This window comes from Protomyctophum bolini (genome assembly GCF_963924005.1).
Source record: "Protomyctophum bolini genome assembly, chromosome: 23".
Lineage (NCBI taxonomy): Eukaryota > Metazoa > Chordata > Actinopteri > Myctophiformes > Myctophidae > Protomyctophum > Protomyctophum bolini.
The window spans coordinates 16,681,363-16,704,742 of NC_137884.1; the positions used below are offsets into that span (position 1 = coordinate 16,681,363).

Sequence of the window (23,380 nt, forward strand, 5' to 3'; positions counted from 1 at the left end):
CTATTTGTATTACAATATAAGGCTTATATGCAATTGGATTTAGATTGGGCCTTTTATAGGTAATTAATGATATGGTAAAATACAGCTGATAATCAATAAATGAACATAATGTCCTCAGCTGAAGTCAACAAGTCTGCATGCATGGGCTTGTCTCAGTCAGTCACCCGAGGCGCTCAGCTTCTACTTAATTAACGTAATTAACGCTCCATAGAACAGCAGAGAACACGCAGCTTCCCATGATCGACCCAGCAGGTAAACAGGTGTATAAGGTTCTTTAATCTTTATTCCAATAACAGTCTGGGATTATATGAACAGCTATTTGGTGCAAACGAACAAAAATGCATGATTAAACATAAACTATCCTATTTGACATGATTTGCAGGATGATATAGCATTATTATCACCTCATCTCAGTTCTCTGCCATTGTTATTAGCTTAATAGGCAGGCCTGCTTGTCTAAAACGGACCCGTTCGTAAATAAAATGTGAAGTATGCGTATTGCAGGCGTTAGGCTTCCAGGGAGTCGGACTCAGGCTATTATTGGCCTGTATATATAAGTGAGGACGGCTTTAAATGTATCTATATACGCTTTTCTGTGCTACAGCAACAGCAACATTACAACAAGCAAACACGGGGACTCGGGAGAGTTCAGTTCATGTATGATAACCTAGCTTCTCCTAGCTCTGACTGCATGCAGTCGCCTCCATCCATCGCAACCTTAGACCCTTTGTAAATATTTCAGCGTCTTTCCCCACCCTTTTAACGGACGTTAATGAAACACAACAACAACAAGGTGCCGTACGGTACGTGGTGCTGCAGACTATACAGTCAGTCAGACCCAGACAGAGGGAGCAGCCGCAGCGAGCCTGCCTAGTGCCGCCTGCCGTAGCATCGCCGTGTGTTGTATAATATCGGGACGGCGGTTCACCTCAGTTGAACCTAGGCTGGCGTATGTATGACTGTGTGTGGTGTGTGCGCGCGCGCGTGTGCAGTTAAAATGAGCGGCTCCGTTGCCGTAGTACGGGTACGTACGTGCGCGTGGCTCGCTCCCTCGATCCGCCGGTGTCCTCACTGAACCTTACCCGAGGAGAGCGACTCGCTCCTCGGCTAAGGTTCAGTGAGGACACCGGCGGCTGCCTGACTGGCTGGCTGGCTGGCTGACTGGCTGGGGTTGGCTGTTCCTTGTCGTCGGGGGAGAGAAAGAAGGAGAGAGAGGGGGATCTCTTCTTAGGCTATTATCGGAGGATGTATACCGACCGTGTTGAATGAATGCCCGAAGAGCCTGCCTCCATATCCCTACTATACCCATAGCCTACCTAGTACCTACCTACCTATCTAGCTCTGGTCCATAGCTCTAATGCGTTACCTACCGCTGTCATTTTCTTTTTGTGAAGAGAACGGGGCGAGGATCGGGATAACAAACAAAAAAAATGAAAGATTCTGTCGCTCGCCGAAAAATAGCCCCGATATACAAGCTCGAGATGGTGAGAGATATAATGTGTTGTTTTCGGCAAGCGACACCGTGCTGCTGATTATATAAAGCATGTTATAGCGCAGGGAGGCTCGGGGAGTGAAGTATATAGTCGCGTCGTCGATGATGATCGTCTCGCCGCCGCTGATCGTAAAAACGTCTAGGGGAATAAAAAGCCGCCGTTGGACTTGGACATGAACGCACCCGGGGAGGAGGACGCGACGGACCAGGACTCCAACCTGAACTTGAACCACCAGGCAGAGCGGTGCGTATAATTATTAATATATTATTAATATTATTATTATTATAGCCTGGCTTTATTACTGAATTCACCTATTTTTGAGGGGTGGGCAGGATTAGGAATCCTTAATTGTTTTCCAGATTGCGATAGGCATAGCCTAGGCTATACATTCCTGGTGCAGGATAGAATGTAGCCTAATAAATGCAACAACAAATGTAGACGGTGTTTTGCGACGTCGCGGAGATTTTGTCGGTGAGTGACACCATTTGGAGTCACTGACAACCGGCCGTCTTGAGGGACTTAAGTTTTACGCGCGGAACATCCTATATCGTCCGCTCCTGATGATGATCGTGGGTAAATTACTGTTACGTGTAGAAAACGTCGTCACCCACTTTGTTGTAGCCTTGGACATTGATCAAATGTAGGCTAATGTGAACTGCGCTCAGCTGCCTGCAACATTCTCTCGCAGTTCGGGAAAGAGGTCGCCTCCACGTCCCGGTGTCCCTTCAGACTGCAGAGACGCATAATCTGTCTGTCTTTGTGTCCCCGATGCAAACGGAGATATATACGCAGCAGCGAAACCGGATCACACCACGTCCAAACAAAGTAATCCAATGGAAAATACTTCGTGCTCTCAATTTGTTGGATTTGGGGTGAAAAACAAATGTGCTTTTAATTAGAATAGTCATGTCGCCTTAGATGATCGGGGCAATGAGAGACATGGAAACATATGGTTTAATTGTGCGCCCCCCCCCCCCCCCCCTTAGCCTATATGTCCCTGTGGCTTCCCTCAAAGAAGTTGTTTGATTAGATTAAATTGTACTCTCGCTGAAATCTGAGAACGCGGAGCGAATGCACCAGTATAGTTTTAATGTATTTTTAATCGTTAAAAGGAGTCACGAATCACGATACACATCTTCCCACTCCCACAATAGTGTTGAACATTTAATGTGTGTGTGTATATATATATATATATATATATATATATATATATATATATATATATATATAGTGGAACCTTCTTTTTAATAATTCAAGTGGGTAAATCTAAGTTAGTTTTGTCGATTTTATTGGACATAGTCTTCATGTGGACTATAATTTATTGGCTGCTTGATGTGGGACTTAAAGTCTCAGGCAATTCACAAGAACTGAACTGAACATTCACCAGTTAGGATGTGTAACTTAATTAAAGGACAATGTGGCCAATTATGTATTCGGCATGTTTTCTAAAAGTAGATCATCATAATGTAATATAAAACAATTACACAAGCAGAACAAATACTTTTCTCCTGCTTGTTTATAAGTTTAAAAAAGCTGGTTATATAAATAATATATATATATATATATATATATATATATTTTGTCTGTGAAGCAAAAAATATCCAAAATGTCATTATGGATATTATGTAAAGAGATGATTACATAATAATCTATATGCTATAGACAAGCATATAGCATTTAATGTCTCCCATGCAGCGACTGCACAGCCTTATGCCTTCCTTGCGAGGTCCCACAATGTCATTTGTAAAATGATGTTTATGCCTATACACGGTTTCATGCCAACGATAACGTTTCAGTTGGTTTTTTTCCTGTGGCTTGGTCTCATCCAAACCACCTCTGTAAACAATAAACATGCACACTTTTTAAACTTGTGTACAAAGTCAAACGTTTAGAAGTGCATGTGTACTCTAAAGGCCTTCACCGATGGTGTGGGTTGGAGGGCTGGGTGGCTAGGAAAGAGTATATGCTCATGCTGGAGTGTCAATCTGATGTTTCCCAAGAAGAAAGAAGAGATGACAGAACCATGGTGGTTGTGCCATGTTGGACCACATTCTCTCTCCTTTTTTACTCTGTCTCTGTCTCTTTGGAAAGAGGAACTGACTGAGCGTTCAGAACTCAGAAGTCAAAATATATGAACTGGATCAACATGACCCGTTGTCCCATAATACCGGTCTCCCTCCACACAGCATTGCTATATGACACACTCGCCCCTATAAACAGAACATTTGTGCCATTGTACTTTTGAACAAGCAGAGGTCAAACCACAGTTGAGCCTTTCCGGGCTTGCTATCCTCCACTAAATACATTTGTAGTCCTCGTATAGTCATTGTAATTTGTCAACTAATGGCTTAGTTGATTATATTAAAAGTAAAATTGTGTTTGCTGCTTATAATAACGCAGAGAGCAGCCTTTTCATGTTCGTGATCGAGGTTGAGAACTGAACATTCGAATGTTGATTTCATAATGGCTGCTGGTTATTGGCCATGGTCATGGTCAACCAAACCAACAGGCTCATCTATCATTCGTCTATGAAGGGACTGCCTTCATGGACGATAGAACCCTTACTAATCCAATCCAGAACCTGCCATAGCCTATTCTCCAAAATTGCATTATACTTGTTTGTTAGAACCTCTGCCACCATTGTCCATAACGCTCCCACCCTCCACACCTCCTCCCATCCATACACCTCTCTCTCTCTCTCTCTCTCTCTCTGCATCTCCCCATCTCTCCTCTCGCATGATGCAATTGATTGAAACCTTAAACGCAGAGCTCAGACAGACCACAGTCCATCCCTTCTATGAATAGTTGATTAGATGGGATGTCGCCGAGTGAGGCCCCGCTGTTCCAGGATCCGGGGCATTTCAGGTCAGGGAGGACAGGTCCCTGTCCTGTCCTGTCCTGTCCTGTCCAAATCTGGACTGTATAGAGTAGCACAGATGCTGCCGTCACTCTGTCAATCGCTTCATGAATGCACAGTAAAATCCTTCGTGTTAATTTAACACACTTGAGAGTGCAAATGTTACGGCTCCATTTGGTTCCATTTGTACACAGTTAAATGAACAGAATATATATATATATATATACACATACTGTATATAACTAATTTGGACAGTTTTGCGGTTTGGCGCATGTGCGCATGCATGGTTATTTGTGCACACTTGAGCGCGATCGCGCAAGGCTTGTGCACTCGCCTTTTCCTCTTTTAAATCTCTGCGCCACCTCGGTGCAGGGCCATTTAAGTGCTTGACCTAATTTCTCTGGCAGCGTAGAATCCACTGAAGGCCTTCCTCTTTGTGCGTGCGTGGCGCGTGTAAGAGTGCGTGTACAAGCCACGTGCACGAGCAACTCTGGGTGTTTCCTCCTTGCCTTATAACAGGAAGCTGATGTGGAGTTCAACTGAGGACAGGGAAAAGGCCTTTTCTTTCCACCCTGAATCATTTGAGAGAGCGAGAGAGAGGGAGAGAGAAAGAGAGAGGGGGAGAGAGAGAGAGTGAGGGAGAGAGAGAGAGGGGGAGGGAGGGGGGAAGAGAGAGTGAGGGAGAGAGAGTGAGGGAGAGAGAGGGAGGGAGGGAGGGAGAGAGAGGGGGAGAGGGAGGGAGGGAGGGAGGGAGGGAGAGAGAAAAAAATCAGAAAAAAAGGAACCAGCCCTGTGCACTGATTCAGCTCTCTGCAGTCTGTCCTTCGCCTCTCTCTCTCTCTCTCTCTGTCTCTCTCTATCTTTCTCTCTCTCACTCACTCACTCACTCACTCACTCACTATAAGCTTCATTTTATATTTTGGGCTGAGCCGGCAGATTTTAAAGAAATCTGTGTGTCTCTCTCGCACAGAGAGAACATCTATATTTTAGGATACACTGCAATGTCGAGGAGCGAGTGGGTGGGTTTTAAGGACAGTCCATGGGAGAGAGAGAGAGAGAGAGAGAGAGAGGGAGGGAGGGATCTGTGGGGGTGAAGAGAGAAGCGGGGAGGCTTGGAGGACTGGAAGATGAAAATGGAGAGAGAGAGAGAGAGAGAGTGAGAGTGAGTGTGCATGAGACTGAATTATACAGCGAGGAAATAAATACGGAGACAGATTAATGAAACACGTCTTCTGGTTCCGTTTCCCACAGCACACACGCAGTCAAAGAGATAGAATATACGCATTGTTAATGTAACTAAATCCTCAGTTGTTAATTTACCCTTTCGTAAACCCACGCTTGAAACCGGGGGAGCTCGAATGCAACCAAACGGGTCCATTTAGTTACATCTGGCGCTCTCTGGAGTTGAAGTAACGCTCAGCGTTTTTACACACTCTGTGACCTTCAGTGCTGCCAGTGTGGTGTCCTACAGTACGTACTGTATACGCCGAGGACATTCACTGCACATGTTTACTTTACTGTACTCTGCATGGCAGCTTTATTAGAGTAGAAATAAGAAACATGTTTGGTTTGGTTTTGCCTAAAAGTAGCTTTTTTGGCAGATATTTATTTGGTTTGCAGTCATTTTTTCAATTTAGTCATAATCAAGATATAGATCTAGATGCTTATCTAAGCATTCCACTCGACATAAATATAGTAATGTGTGTGTAGGTTGTTAGTGTTAATCCCAAACAAAAATATCTGTAGGTTTTCAATTTTACCATTGTGTACTAAAAAGCTGCCTGTATTTAATGGGACAGTTACATTTCTGCATAATGAGTTAGAAACTGTGTGTGTGTGTGTGTGTGTGTGTGTGTGTGTGTGTGTGTGTGTGTGTGTGTGTGTGTGTGTGTGTGTGTGTGTGTGTGTGTGTGTGTGCGCGCGCGCGCGTGCGCCTTTGTGTCTATCTGTACTGTGCTGTATACTGCACATAAACATTATGTTACATTTTGAGGAATTCAAATAAAAACAGAGCATTTTAACCACACATTTGAACTAGGATTTACTAACTATTAAGGAATCTACAGTGAATATAATGAGGGTATAGTAGCAGTAAAAATTTTAAACTAATGTACAATCTATTATCAGTATTATGAGCATTTGTGCTTTGTTGTATGACAATAGTGAAAATAGCTGATCTGCCTGTTCACAAAGCGTTGTAGTGCAATGTGTTGAATTGCATCACAATGTTGACAATTTCTGAAGATTTAAATAAAAAAGTGTGACATTTTCAATTCCCTTTTCAGTTATATCCATGAAATATTTGTCCCTAATAATATTTGTCATTATTCCATACAATAGGAACACTAGGTTGAAAGTGGTTAATGATATTTGCTTCCAGAAAATCTGTCTTTCTGTCCAACAGCAGAAACATAAGGAGAGTGAAATGTACAGTACAAGAAAACAGCCATAATCCGTTAATTGCACATTGCAATTGTCGTCACTGTTAAAAGATAATCCCCCAGTTAATCCCTCATTGGTCAATGGTCTTTGTACAAATTGAGCTATAGAGAGTGAAGCATTTACAGTAACAATGTGGCATGGCTTTGATTTGGGTGTGTTTGTTGTAGGGCAGAAGAGAGGAGGAGAGGAGGGGTGTGGAACCACGAGACCACCAGACCAGACCACTGCATTGCAGGTGAGCCCTCACAGGCACTTCACAATAGTTTGTAGAAAGGGAACTGTGCACAGATCCAACTCTCAAGTCTTATCAATATCAAGCCAGTACTCGCTAGAAGATAATTTTCAACCGGGTGCCCCTATTGTCGTCATGTTATTGTAGGTGAAGATGTTCGCAAATAAAAAAACTAAAATAAATATATATATATATATATATATATATATTGCTAAATTTTGCTTGTAGAGATACAATGAAGTATATAGTGTGTGTGAATATCCGTGGTATATCCGTATTATACGATATTGGGATATTAGACGAGATATCGTCTGCTATTTGACTCCGGCACTCTGGCACCAGTGCCAACAGGGTGCACGGGAACCGGTCCCGTTCGCTCGCTCCCGTCAACCAGAAGTAATAATTGGTCATTGGTCAATGTTCTAGGTTAGACCCGCCTCAACATGTGTCTGATTGGCTCACAGGCAGGCATAGTTTGACTGAGGGTTAGTTTTAGGGTTAGGTTTAGGCATAGTTTTACTGAGGTTTAAGTTTAGGTTTAGGGGTTAGGTTTAGGCATAGTTTTACTGATGTTTAAGTTTAGGTTTAGGGGTTAGGTTAGGCATAGTTGTGAATAAGAAATGAGAACTGTCAATCACAGCGACTACTGGCCAATCACAGCAGGGCTTTCCTAGAACGTTGGTGGGATACATAATAACGCGTCGCTACTCTCTCATCAGAAGCGCAAATATCGTTAGCACGAGGTCGCGCTGATTTTTTTTATTGAGCTCCTAACATCGTCCCTCACCTCACATTCGTGTCTGGGTGAGACCTTTGACACGATCTAAATGTCTCAAAATACAAAAAAGACAAAATACAACCACCCCAATTGTATAAGTTATTTTGTATTAACATACTCTACCACAGTGGTTCCCAAACTTTTTCATGTCAAGGACCCCCAAATTGACACCAATTAGCCCCATGCACCCCCATTTGAAGAGATATGCTAGAGAGACATAAGAGAAAAGTTTTACGGCCCTAGCAGTGATTCTCAACCCGTTTAATTTGTTTGACATGCATATTAGTCTATAGTCCCCCATTTAATGGCATTTCTCTCTCTGGGACCCCACTTTATATTGTAAAATCAATGTTAATTAAACTTTGAGAGTGTAGAAGTTCCATTTGTACACTCAGAATTACAGATCCATAAGAAGTCCCTACGTTTGGGACCCCCTGGAACTCCCTCAAGGACCCCTAGAACCACTGTTCTACCATACAGATTGGACACATAGTGCCGCTTTAAGTGAGATCAGTTTCTGAATTTACCTGACTGTTCTAGCTGTATTATTTGCCTTTACCATTTTAGTACTGTAGGCATTACTGAGGATTATTTGTATTTAAAAAAATAATTGTGTAAATTTGTTGTGAGAGCACTAATAGTAATCCCCACAATATCATAAAACGTATCGTGATACTTGATTTTGTCTATTATGCCCTACGTGTGCATCAAACTCCATGCCTCAGCAAAATATGATACAACTACATTATTTTAGCAGATACGTACTTGACAGTGTTGATTATATTCATTTAGCATCTAAAGGTAGACATATAAATAGTCATCTTAGGTGTAGAATCTGAGCTCAGTGGAAACAACGGTGAGGAATAGAATGTTTTACGTTTATCTACCTCCAACCATGCCACCTTTTTGGCATGTCATTACTCATTATAGGCAAAAAAAACCCAACTTTTAATAGTGAAAATAGCAGATCTACAAGCTCATAAGTTGTGAGTCCAGAAATGCTGTCAGTACCATGCATGAGTCCCAGAGACCCCCCTTCCACCGGTTGGTTCCCAATGGGAACCGGTTCAGTTCTTTTTGATTTTTAGTCCATGAGCCAGAGCTCCAAAATTGGTGGGAAAAACTAGACCTACCGGTATATTAAATTGTTTATAGGATCAATACGAGTAAATTAATACTTTACTAATAATAATTAATTAATAATGTAATTAATACATTACTTCCACAGTAGTAGCTTTTACATATTTTCTGTTTTCTGTTACGTAATGCCTAATTTGCATATTTAAAAAATTAAAATTTGTAATACATTAAATCATTGTCTTCGTGTAAGTAATCAATTGGGGAAGTGTCATGGTGATAACAATCTAATGTATGGTTTTGCACACTCAATTCATAATTAACAATCCAATTTGGAACTCTGGCTCATGGACTAAGAACCAAAAATAACTGAACCGGTTCCCATTGGGAACCAAGCAGTGGAAAAGGGGCCAGAGTGAAAAGGGAACCATGTCCGTCTTCGATTGTGGAATGATGCCATAATTGTGTGGGTGACTTAGAGGTATTTGAATACAGTACACACGCAAGACTCTTCTGGGAAGAAACGAGGCGGTCAGATTATGATTTATGATTTTCTTTTTTCTCTCTCTCTCTCTCCCCACCTTGGAGTTGATTACAACAACATGAGCTTTAGTAGTCGTAAATCATAACATTGTGCGGTAAAATCTATGCTATTCCTCTGATCTTGCACTGTAAGTCACTCTGGATGAGAGTGTCTGCTAAATGCCTAAATTGTGTAGTTGTAATTGTATGAATCTCTTTTGTGTGGTAGAATAATTTCACTCATCCCTAGACGTCAGTGTGCTGGATTCATGTTTAAAGACAGGAAAACATCATCTATCTACTGTATGTTATAATTTTGGAAATCTGTGTTTGAATAGCTAAATGTGCCGCACCCCAACATTCACAAATCATCTGGTAAATTATGTTTTCTCATGTCAGGAGTGGAAGAAGTCCACCACACCCTGGTAAACTAATCCAAGCTCCATATAAACAAATGCAAGGATATAGCATCATCAACATACAGTACAGTTAATTTCACATTTAACAGTAGAAAGGTTTCCAGAGAATTCCAAGTATATTTAGTTTCGTTTTTAATTAGTTTAAACAGTGTACATTTTTACCAATATTGTACCAAGTGCAGTCAATACACTATGTACAACTAGCAACGTCCTCCACTCATGAAGACATGATTTTAATATCCAAACATCTGCTTTTTCAGCAGGTAATATGGCGAACATTTATCATTTTAAGTAATTTCCATATACTTAAAAGCAACTGACTTTGTTGTCTATTTATGGACTAGTATGTACATATCAGAAATTGTCCCTTATCTCTTGGCCTTTTTTAAAAGGTGGGAAATAGGACATTTTGAGAGAAATGATGACATCAATGTCAAAGTTAAGTTTAAGCCTAATATGTCACTATGCTCAGTGCCTAGTTTGAGACATTAGTGGCATAGCTGACCTCAAATAGTATAGCTGAAATTAATTCTTATCGATGTGGTTTTTAACTCACACATCAAACTAGATGGGTGTTTTTGTCAGGTAAGTTGTCTCGTACTGTAAACCCGGCTCTGGGGCGTCTGTATCTCAACAGAAGGCAACATGGAGGCAACGGGGGAGGCGATGGCGATGCGTGATTGCATTGGCCAGCTTTCCCGAGATTCCTTGCGAAGCATAGCGGAAGCAAAACGAAAGAACGGAAGGGGACATTCGGTAGGCCAATCAGAGGCGCATGCCTTCAAGATTCCGCTTGATCCAATCCATATACATTTCGGCAATTTGAAAATAGCCATCCTACAAGCTCACAATGTGACGCTCACAATGCGTCACATTGTGAGCTTGTAGATCTGCTATTTCCAAAAGATCTTTTTTATATACATTTGAAAACTTGTGAAATGGGGCATTTTGCATAATGAGTACTTTTTACTTTCTGTACTTTAAGTACATTTTGACACTTTTTAATTCCTTTTACTTTGATGTTACTTTAAGTTGATGTTTTTCCACAACTGACCAATACCATTTTGCTTAGAAAACAACCATATAGCAAGCATATGATGCTATGAATCACATTTAAGAATAATACATTACAAATAAGTAATGGCGTCGAGAGTTGCAATATAGTACCTCCTGACCTGATTATATTTAGTTTAAACTGTGGCCATATCATTTCAGTAAGTTGTCAATATGTTCAACATGCAGTAAAACTAATATTAGTTTCTATTCAATATAGCAATTGTGTCAAGTTTTTTGATTCAACTTGCTTTAACACTTCTACAGGGTTAACACAATATCTGCAGTATTCTATCATTAAACATAACAGTAAATAAAAATACATGGAAAATATGGCCATATAATGGGGCCGACCAACTTCAAACTGCATGTGCAGCGCCACAGACTTGAGGGAGTGTGGTGCCCGTCGTTGAGTAATTTGGTATCCAGTTGTCCAGAATTAGACTAGTCCAGACATGAAATAGTTCTATATTGCCATAGCAATATCTGTCTCCAACTCTTTTAATAGAAAATACATTTTCAGGTCAGGATACCAATTTCAAGAGGTCAAGAGATAACATAGAATTGTGTAGCTTAGTGGGCAGAGAGCCAGTCTGGTACTCAGAACACACAGCTATAGGTGAAGCTGAATTTCCCCTGTGGGACAAACAAAGCTTTCCCTTTCCCTAACCCATCTCCACCAGGGGGTGCGTACGTTTGTTAGACATACTAACAGCCCAACAGGCATTAGTTCGACAACACCGGCGCTCCCGACATGCGCTGCCAGTTACAACTAACCCGTGCTGTGGGTTAAAACTCACCCGTGCAGGCCCCCGACATATGCGGCAGGTTAAAACTAACCAGTGGTGGTTTAAAACTAACTGGTGGCTCCCAACATGCGTGGCAGATTACAACTAACATTTGACATGGTAAAAACCCGTACGTGGCGTGGCGTCCTGTGAGGTTAGGTTTAGTGTTTGGTTTTGGATATGGTGTCGGACTCATGACTGTAGGACTGTTAGTACGTCGGACCAAACACATGCATCCCTTCACCAGAAAAACAAATTTTCTAAAAGAAGAAAAAAAAAACTCAACAGGCTTTTAAAGACTAAACAAAGAAATAATTAAATAAAACACAATGACAGGCAACCGCACACAATTGAAGTTGCATGTTTCAAAAATGAGATGAGCACCATTTGAAGGATTACAGTTACCCACATAACCTTATCGCCAATATGAAATGAGATCTGTCTGCAGAATAGCATTGAGGTTGTGAGGTAAGACATGTAATGCTAAAACTCTAACACTTTAGTGGATGGATGCACTGTACGGTAATCCTAGCACTGCTATGTGTTATGTGATCATGGTTGGAGCACAGCAATAATGTCAGGTTAGCTACGGCTCTAATTTGACTTGGATTTCTTTTAGCCCATAATGGGCTAATCTTCCAAGAGTCCAGTCCGCATAAAACATAACGGCGCATAATAATTATAAAAATCACACCCGTATGAAGTGAGGGGCACTCTTATCATCGTATATCATCGATTTATTGTCGATGGAATCTTCCTTTGTGTATAGGACAAAAATGTCCGATTTGCTCGTCTACATATGACGTTTTAAATGTAATGTTTGTGCAAGACGGAAATCTACACTATATAGGAGGGGCTAGCGCCCCTCAAAAACAACAATCAATAAACAACTCCATACATGTATGGAGTTAAAGATGTTTTGCTCAGTATAGGCTGTGGTGTAATTGTATTGATGGCCTAGATTAGAACAAGAAGAAATGAGGAGAAGCAAGCACTCAGTTGAGTAGTTCCAAGTAATAGAGTGACGGGTGCACGGCTTGGGTACAGTTGATACAGTACGTAGATACAGTTCATAGAAAAGAATACCAGCACTCACGTTATATCCAATATGATTCTTGTTTATTCCCATCCCGTCCCATTTGATGTCAGATTTGCCTATGGGTAACTTAACTTTCCATGTTCGAGCAGTGTTCATTGCAATGCAATGATCAGAGGAAATCATATATTAGACACACATTCTGGTAAAAAAGATTGAGGTCAAGAGTATTATCACCTGTAAGACTAAGTTTGTGATACAAAAGAGAATTTAAAGTAAGGATTACAGAACATAAGAGTAATATTAGGAACAAGGATGAGAAATCTCCAGTCGCTATAGACACTTTAATGAGGTGGGCGCATACCCTCTATAGGTGGGGATCGGGAGAAATTAATTTTATAGAGAGAAGGATGGTGGATACACAACTTACAAACTGAACACCCGAAAGGTGTTAATTACTTGGGTGTTTTTAATACTGTCTCTGAAAATCTTTATCTTTTAGAATGGTGAACAATCTGAGTCTGTCAGATCAGGGGTCTTAGAGACCTGCACAGGGTCAGTTACCGTGATAGGGCTTCCAAGAGGTATCTTAAAAGATCAAATTGTAATGTGTAAATTGTGTATTTTGTATGTTGTTTTTATGTGTTTTCTTTATTTATTTTTATTTTTCTTGTTGTAATGTACTCCATGTGGGAAAATGAGTTAGCATGTCAATTGGTAATATTATGAATAATGTGAGTTAGGGTGCAATCTGACCGCTTTGTGCAGGGCACTCAGGTCCCCTTTATAAGTGACACCGACTCCATGTTGTTCAGATTCACGCTGAGGAAGGCCTCCGGGCCGAAACATCCGTATGTTGCTTGCTGCGGGGGGAAATTGAAAAATAAACAAGAATCCTATTGGATATAACAAGTGCTGGTATTCTTTTCTATGAACTAGATTAGAACTACGCTTCAACTATCACAGGTCTCCAGTCAGAATCGAACCAAGACATTGTGGTTGGATATTACTGTTCCAACAATCATTTTAGAGATATCTAATTACTACCAGAGTTTGATATCAGCCAAGGGGACATGAAAAAAAGAGACTGACTAGGGACAGGTGTTGCAAATTAGCATCCACTATAAATACTATGATAGTTGCATTGCATAGCTGTTCCCAGCCTGTCTGCAGTATGTACACAGTAGCTGTTCCTATCAAATGTTGTGAGCATCTACATTGGTTGTTTTTGCCATAATCGGGATGCTAGGGTTCCTGTGAGCAGCAGGCGCGGTATTGCAGTCGCTGTACCGCACTGTTGTGACGTAAAGCGAGCTGAGCCAGAAGGCAAATCTCTCTGTCTATACCAAGCAATCTTTCCTACTCTCACTTATGGTCATGAAGTGTGGGTCATGACCGAAAGAATAAGGTTGCGAATATCTGAATACAAGCGTCCAAAATTAGTTTTCTTCTTACTAATGTTAATCTGGAGAGGAAAATATGGAGCTTTTACCCCCATGACCCGACTACGGATAAGCAGTTGAAGATGGTCTAGCTAGAGGTCAGGTTATGATGTGGCCGCTGTCGGGCAGAAACCTTGTATCTCCATATTTTGGTTTTCTAATGGTTTTGGACTTGACATGGTTTCCGCCCACCAGAAACGATATTTACTGTAGTTCTGTGGTAGAAAGAAGCTACGTACTTTTACTCAAGGGCTTTGCTTACAATAAATACAATTTAGCGTACTTGAGAGTGTGTCCATTTGGTTTAGAAAACATTTTGAAAAACCTGGCACAAATGGGACATTCTGCATATCGAGTATTATTTTGGTATTTATTCTGGTGACAATACTTTGACATTTTCAACCAAAGTAATTCGAATTACTGGAATTAGTTGGAATACAGGACTTATTTTGGTAGGCTATATTGTGGTATTGGTACTTTTACTAAGTAAAACAAATCAAAGTACTTCTTCCACCTCTGCTGTAATGGGATAGCCACTGACTGACCGTACATCAGAATGGAACACCCGGCGCCGGGGATGTGAGTGGCCAGCAGGTTTTGGGTTCATGTGGATTAGCTGGTGTCAGGGGCGGGCCTGATAACAGGGACAGTTCGGCTCCATTGGCATTCAATTACAAAGTATTACGTACAGTAGTAATTACAGGGTTAAGTTCGGTGCGCTATAGCTCGCTGTGTGTTCGCCATTCAGCCTGGGGAGAATTACTATGCAGGTGTAACGTATATCCTTACTTTGTGGCCTGTGTTTGGATGTGTTTGGATGCGTGTGTGTGTGTGTGTGTGTGTGTGTGTGTGTGTGTGTGTGTGTGTGCGCACGTTTGTGCGCACGTTTGTGCGCACGTTTGCATGTAATGAAAGTGGATGGTCGCTTTCCACCAGACAGCTAGAATGAATCGCACAATGTCTCAAAAACGGCACCCACCCCCCATTACTTCTCTCCCCTTCCCCTCTGTCTCTGTGTCTCCCCCTCTATTTCCCTCCCTGCCTATCTCTCTCTCTCTTTCTCTCTCTCTCTCTCTCTCTCTCTCTCTCTCTCTCTCTTTCCGTCAGACCGGAGGCCGCCCCAGCGCCCAGTGGAGGCTCTAGGTCTAGGCCATCCATGCATTGTTGTGGCAGGGGCCTCATTTGAATGGGTCTTTAGTATTTTGTGTGAACAAGTCAGCGCCATTTGCATTTGTTCCAGTCACGTAGGTTTAACAGGTCAATAGGGGATCCCTGGCACAGCGGGGGGTTGGGGAACAAAACAAAACAGCGGAACACGGCAGGGTGCCGATATTTCTCGCGCACATTGTCCCTGTCAACGTCGGGGTTGGCGGGGTTGGCAGCCACCATAGCTTGTCCAGGTAGTGTGTGTGTGTGTGTGTGCGCGTGTAGTGTGTGTGCGTGTGTGTGTGCATGTGTGCACTTGGTGCCAGTGGGGTGTGGGGTAATAATCTTGGGGCGATGGTGACAAAGGCTTAATTAACATACAACTTATTGCTTTGGCTAGTTTGGATGACTGCGAGAGTTTGTGTGCGTGCGTGCGTGCGCGAGTGCGTTCGGGAGAGATAGTGCCAGAGAGAGAGAGAGACAAAGAAAGTGAGAGAGAACTTGAGGGGGGGGGGGGGGGGGTGTCATGCAGTTTTATTTCCTGAGCCTAGAATAATAACCCTCTTAATAAAATGGGTAACATGTTGCCGAACGGTGAGGGGATTTGCAAGGTCTAATTGCGCCTTAAACGGCTTCACTGTGAGCATGACAAAATGACTTCTGTCATCCGCTATTTCCAGAGAAATACGTAACACGTTGCACACAGTCTGAAGTCTTGACATTTTGAATGAATGGATTTCGTCATCTCCTCAATGACAGCATGGATAAACACAGCCTATTCCAGCACTACTCATTCAAAACTCTTATGGAATAGTGCTAAAAATGGTGTAGAAGTGGGAGAAAGTAATTTTAACTATAGGAAGAAGAAACGGTACAATTACAAATTGTCAGGTGTCTCTGTAAGTGATTCTCAACCTTTTTAATTTCAAGGACACCCAGTTTCATATGAATTAGGTCATGAATCTTTTGATACTATTTTGATCTCTGGGACCCATGGTCTACAGTTCTACACTGTAAAATATTAATTTATCTCTGGGAGTTTGCAAAGTTATAGTTACAGTTTCGTCACCCTTACAGTTCCCTAAGGGTCCCTTTGGTTCCAAACTATCAACCATTATCCTGGGGACCACCTGGAGAGCCTCAAGGACCAGACCCTATGTTGAGAACCAGTGTTGTAAGGCAGTTGTTCCCAAACGTTTTCATGTCAAGGACCCCCAAATCGACATTTATTTGGCCGCGGACCCCCATTTGAAAACATATGCCAGCGACCCGCATAACAGAAGATTTTCACGGCTCTAGCAGTGATTCTCAAACATTTTCATTTCAAGGACCCCCAGTTTGACATGCATTACGCTACACAGACCCCCATTTAATGGCATTTCTATCTCTGGACCACAATATATATTGTAAAATTCTCTTCTGTGTTACTAAATGCACATAAACATACAGAAGAGGCTCTATTTTGATCAATAATTTTTTTATTGTCTATAGTTTTCGGATATACCGTACTTGAAATGTATAGTAGCTTTGTCCACATGAAGGAGATCAGAGGATACAGGGAAGCTGGCAGAACCTTCACTAAAGCACCCGGACAACATGCCGTATCGCTTGCCCTATAGCCTTGACGACCTTGCAGGCGTACGCAAAGGCTAAAATATGTCATTTAGATTATGATTATTAGATTATTATGTTATGTGATACCGAGGCTGGGGTTAGCAAGCAGCAGGATATTATCTGAGACTCATTCAGTCCACACATACATTTGCACATCAAGTTTCTCAGTAATGCATGAAAAGTGTAGACTCCCACAATGCAGAATAACTAACTCACTTGAACTGCTCAATAATATACGCATGCAGTCATTGTAACCAACCTGCAGACAGTTTATGCATGCTTTAATACCTTCCTCAACTTAACCCACAAGGGTTATGATCCTAGATGACAATGCATCTGAATGTATTTGGATGTTAAAGTATTTGGATGTTAAAGAATATTTCACATTGACCCAGAATAGTATATACATACATATAGGATAGAATAGATTGTATGTGGGGTATATGCTTTAAGAGAATGATCATTTAACCTGCCTTTTTGCATTCAACCCTGATAGTAAACAACACTGTATATTAGTTTCACATATTATCATCATCATACCACTTATATACCCTATGTTACTTTGGTGTTCCCCAGGGGTTGATACTTGGTCCCTTTCTTTTCCTTCTACCCCAAATCTTGGTGCTGAAACCAACCGCCTATAATTGTCTACAAGCTCACGGCGTGTCACCACCCAACACGCCGTGAGCTTGTAGATTGGCTATTTTCACCCAGGGTTTGGCTCTATATGACATGGCCAGAATAGAGTTACCTGTACTTACCAAATCACAAACTTCATCTGATCCCAGTCACGCAGGGAGCCTCAACATCTTTATTATTAAAGTTGGCTTCAGGTCCCGGTTGATAAAAGCCAGTCCAGACATTAATTTCCCATACACCCGACCCTTCCTTATCCCAATAAATCAGGGTCGGTTTAATCACTTTCTGTATACATTAACATACATTTACCCATTTTGACCTGACTTTAGAAAATGTCTTCTAAATTCGGACAGTTTTCTGATGTTTCTATATCAGTGGTGCTCAATATTTCATGTCGAGGACCCCAGAAACTATATGTAATTGGCCACCGACCACCATCTGAAAATATGTAGTTCCAGGGACCCCTCAGAAGCAAAGATTTGAGTTAAAAACGTTCGCTCTGAAAGAATATATATAAGATAATAATATATAAGATTTCCGCCACATTTTCACGATTAAAAAAAAATAGCAGATCTACAAGCTCGTAGCTATGAGCTTGTAGATCTGCTATTTTTCAATAGCTAAAGTATAACATAATGCTTAAAACACCAAAAGGAGTTCCCGCCCAGAATGGGTTAAGAATTGGACCTGTTGGGTCGGTACGTGTAACACAAATATAGAAGGAGAAAATATTTATACAACATGCAATGGAAAATATACGTGTTTACACTATATGTAGTGTAACTACATGTTGTCTGAAAGGGTGTAGGGAAGTCATTACCAGTCAGGACTAAATATGCATGATTGTGCTCAAAAAAGCTTTGATCTGTTGCTTTTGTCATCAGTTTCTGTTATAGAACGTCGTGTTGCGGTGTGTTTCGCCGTGTGTCCTGTTGTGTTATGCGACGTGTCCTATGTCACCTCACCACACACACACACCTCCATCTTGTTTGAAGAACATGCATTTTTTGTCTGTGGAAAAATCCCTGAGTCATACTTTGTTGTGTGCCGGTATTGCGTGCCAAAAATAGCCGATCTCTAAGTACTTATGTATGAGGGAAAAGACTCAGTGAGGCAAATTAAACTATACAACAAGTATGAGACGTGAAGTAAAGGCATCGGAGTAAAATAAGAAGTTGAACAATGAAAGCAAAGTGATGCGTCGCACAAAGTTTAAAAAAAAAGAAGCCCACTATAGTGTTAGCAGGCCTGTGGCCATGCAGGCCTACAGAGTGCAGTCCAGACCTGGCACTCCGCTCTGAGAAAGAGGGCCTGGATGTGTGCAGCATGCACTGCACACAAAGGAGCCCATCTGTATGCACCCTACATAGGCAGGCTTTTGTTGCAGCTGACAGGCACATGACTGCTAGCATCTTAACCACTTAAACCTGCTAGTCTTAGTGAAACGGACCTGAGTTATACAACTGGACTCGGACCACTTCTTTCCCGTTTACACCAAAGGTCGCTTATTTGACAAAAAATTGCAGATCCACAAGCTTGCCGTGAGCCCATAGGTCTGCTGCTTTAAAAAAATATATATTTTGGCAAATGTCCCTTCCGGGAATAGGCATGTGTCCATCTCAATCTGACCTGCCCAAACACACACACACACACACACACACGGCAGGATGCACAAACCAGTCATTGTTGCCTTTTCACAAAACACGGATAAATAATCTCAAACTGAAAATAAACGGCATTAAACTGATTGCAAAGAAAGAGCCACGTTGTCCTATAACTTTGGTTGTACTTTCTGTTTTTCGTAACTCCTCTGTGTTCATTTGAATGTGTGCATGTAACCAAATGGACCCTTATGGGTATATTTGGCGTTGAATTAACACTTGAGGGTTTTGCTGTGCATGGACATTGTAGTATGAATAGTAGGCTATAGTAGGCTATGATGCTGTACTTAACACTTTTGACTGTTAAACACTCTACTTGACTATAAAACACATTCTGCTCATTATAGGTGAAGAGGTGTGCACTGACAAATCCATTAGGTATAATTATAAGGCATGGTTTGAATGGGACCATTAATGGAACCAAATTAAAAAAGGAGAAAGTGAAAATGAATCGTGTTTAAATTTGACTGTATACAAATATGGAGATTAATGTATATGCCTAAACTTAGCACCAAATGTGTGAATTCTAAAATTAAAGTAAACGGTGGTTGAAAGTCCAATTATGCTCACTTCCTATGTACAGTACACAGTACATGTACAGTGCATACAATGCATGTACAGTGCATGTACAGTCAGTGCATACAGTGCCTGCATGCGTGTATGTCCAGTACATGTTCAGTGCATGACATGTACAGTGTGGTATGTTCAGCAGTGTAGTATAGTGCTACTTTTAGAAGTGGGGGACGCCCCTATAAGACACGTGCGCGGGCATATATGCACGATTGCACGTGCATTTGCGTGCACATGCACGACGCGCATTATAAAACACGCAGACCTGTATAGCCTATTTAGAAACAGGGTTTACACTGCTTAATCAAAGAACTTCTCAGCCCAATATTCACAGATGGTGTTTCAGGCTATAGGTCCAACACCCCATCCTCCATCATTTGGGCCATTTGGATCATATTTTATTTCCTGACAGATCTGTGCTCCAATCTTTCAATATGTTGTTCCCACAACCAAGAAGAGTATTTTACCCTTCACTGGGGGTCCTAGGCCCTAAAAATGACCCCAGGAGCAAGCGTTGACCTTTACTGACCTTGTTTCAGTTTCAGTTCATTTGACCACCTAATTTCATATTCGGGCACCCTAACATGTGGTCTTTAAGTGGTGGGCCTGGGGTCATCCTAGGGGCTAGAAGGTCCAGGGAAAGGCCTACATACTCTCCCGACAAGTCAAAAAACATATTTTTGCCGTCCCCGTCCCCCCACTACACCCCTGATGTTCAGTACATTTTATCTCATAAAGGAAACGTCAGGTTTCACCCTCCCACTGGGAGCAGCCTCACTAAAATCCAATTAAAGATGAAATAAATATCATCGAGACTGCACGGATGCTATATCATCTATTAGCTCTCCATATGTATATGTCCTTGAGTCGTTCTGTGAGCCATTCGGACACACACACACACACACACACACACACACACACACACTTTTATATAACTCCGATTTCAGAGACCTTGCTTCTCGTTATTTTTAATCAAGCAATTGTCATTCTGTTCACATGAAATCCCTGGTGTAGTGCACTTATTTCCATGCCTCGTGTTGCTTTGTACAACACAGACATCACCAGACACGCGTGCGTGCGTGCGTGCGCGCGTGCGTGCGCGTGTGGGTGTGACTGTGCGTCTAGACTAGTGACCCATTATAAAATCAAATAGATGTTCTGTTCAGAGCATTACCGAACCCTTCCTCAGGTGAATTGTGTGACACATTTGACAAATTGAGTGAGAAATAATCCCCTCTTGATCTTGATCTTTAATTGCCGAGGTGCAGGTCAGATACTTGTCATTCTCTCAAAACCTCAAGAGGAAAAGAGAAGAAAAAGAGTTTGGCTCTCAGAATCCAGATCAGATTGTGGAGGGTGGTGACGTGTAGTTTGGGGTGGGGTGGGGGCTGGTTCTGTGCTGACGGGCCCGGCAGCTCCGTGCTGCAGTGGGCCGTGCAACGTGGCAACAAGCTATAGAACCAACACCAGCACATCCCAACCCCGACTCTTTAAGAGGAGGGAGCGCTCCCCGAGAACGCCACTGACCTAGCCCTAATTCCACAATGAGGGGGCAATTTTTGTTAATTTTATTTCTTTTAAGGTTCTCTCTTTTTTTCTTCTTCTTATAACCGGTTATAAGTATAGCAGGCATGCGGAGGGTTCATTATCAATGACTAGAAAAGTTGATGAAGGTGAGTGTTTAACCTGTACGTGTTAAGGGACTCCGTTTGTCAGACATTCCAGAGGATCAGTTTGTAGCAAAACATTTTGTACGGTGAATATTTGACCTTATATACAGTATATGATCCAGTTCCCTATACAAACTAAATAACATTATGTTGTTTCAAAGTACAGTTTGAGCATGACCTAAATACCAAAATGTCTTTTGATGTCAATTTCATGTTGTTGCTTGTTTTCTAGAAATATTTGAAATTCTGAACAAAATAAGCATCTTTAAGGACGCATACCATACATCTCCGTTGTCGCTGAAGGCTCCCGTATTTGCGTTTTGCGTCGGGCTGGAAACCAAGAAGACAAACCTGCCTTCTGAACCTGCCAATATTAAAGAGTGACACAGCAGGCAAGGTAGTGTCACGGTTAACTGAAAAGTAGGACGATGGTTTTCCCAGAGCACTGCCCTTATTTTAATGAGAGAGGGGTGTCTGGGAGGATGTGCCTGGGAGCGGGGTAGAGATCTGCTTGGTCACAGGCAGCAGTGTACGTACCGTCTCCATGTAGCTGTTTTAGTGTCCGGGAACACTTTCTCTCTCTCTGTTCTTCCAACCTTTGCTCTAGTGAATATGTTCTCTGCTCTGAATGGATTTTGTTTCCAGAGGTGAGTGAGTTTGTGAATGACCGTCCAAGTGATACATTTTAATGCAGGATTTTAGCTGCAGTCAATATCCAAGCTTAATCAGCTAGAATCAATGCACAGTGAAATTGTAAGAGTTAATTATACTCTCTGAGTGTACAAATTGTTACAGGTCCATTTGGTCCATTTGGTCCAATTGTACACTCGCAGTGTTATTTTATAATAAATAGCCTGTTCGGAGTAACATATATAGTCATATAAGTGACATAGGATATAAGTGCTACTCAGAGTTACGAATGGTTAAATTAAACACTGAGTAGTTCACTGTGTATTCTGCCTAACTTTTTATTACATTTTTTTAATGTTGGCGTGCCAATTTAATTTATTTTACTGGCTGTCGTTCGGCTGATGATGATCAAGTGGCTTTGCATTGCATACATCTTACAAATAATTTTTATGAAAAAACATCACAAAAGTTGCGTAATAAAACCACAGAAGCACGAAAGAAGTGCACAAATGTAAAACTTCTGACTGACTGAAAGTTTTTAAGTTAATCTGCATGACAGAATAGTTGAAAAAAAGTTGAAAAACTATGGCATTATTCAAACTATATGTTTGCAATTTAAATCAATGTATAAATGTAACAGGTGAAACATGCATATTGCAACAGTAAAGGTTGCATTTTACAAAAGGTGAATTTTAATAAGGGGAGATACAGAGTAGAGTCGGGCTAAAATTCAAATCGATATGCTATTCTAGTGATAATTACATATTTTGTGGCTGACCAAAACCTAAACAGTTTCAGGATCCTGAATTAATAGCCTTTTGAACAGTTTATTTCAGAGTCTGAGGAAAATAATCTCACTCACTAATAAATGTCTTAAAAACTTTACATTTCTATGTAATAATGTTTTTTTTGCATTGTACAAAATGATTTACTCAGTAATCTTCAATTCCACAGTTTTACTGCTTTTTCTATAGCTTGTTAGTGTTAATCCCAAACTAAAAGATCTGTAGGTTTTCAATTTTACCAATGTGTACTAAAAAGCTGCCTGTATTTAGAAATTATGAGTATCTATTTTCTTTTAGCGCGCGTGTGTGTGTGTGTGTGTGTGTGTGTGTGTGTGTGTGTGTGTGTGTGTGTGTGTGTGTGTTGTTTTTACGTCTGGCGAGTCCCATCCAGGACAGACTTGTTTTAGAAAGTAATTGTGTCCAATTTAGTTTTGCCTTTGTAAGGTTATCTTGCGTAAATTTATATATTTAGACTAATAATGAACCTATTAATAAGTGAACATTTAATTAATTGATTTCCTTCTTT

General features: G+C 41.3%; 1 long non-coding RNA gene across 1 annotated transcript in view; it reads left to right on the forward strand.

The window, feature by feature from the left end:
• The first annotated feature begins 1,169 nt into the window (after nt 1-1,169).
• Nucleotides 1,170-23,380, forward strand: part of LOC308310557 — a 42,772-nt gene continuing 20,561 nt past the window's right edge. Inside the window, exons 1-2 of the long non-coding RNA XR_013963517.1 lie at nt 1,170-1,736; nt 6,960-7,027. This is a non-coding gene — a long non-coding RNA (uncharacterized lncRNA). The remainder of the gene's footprint in view (nt 1,737-6,959; nt 7,028-23,380) is intronic.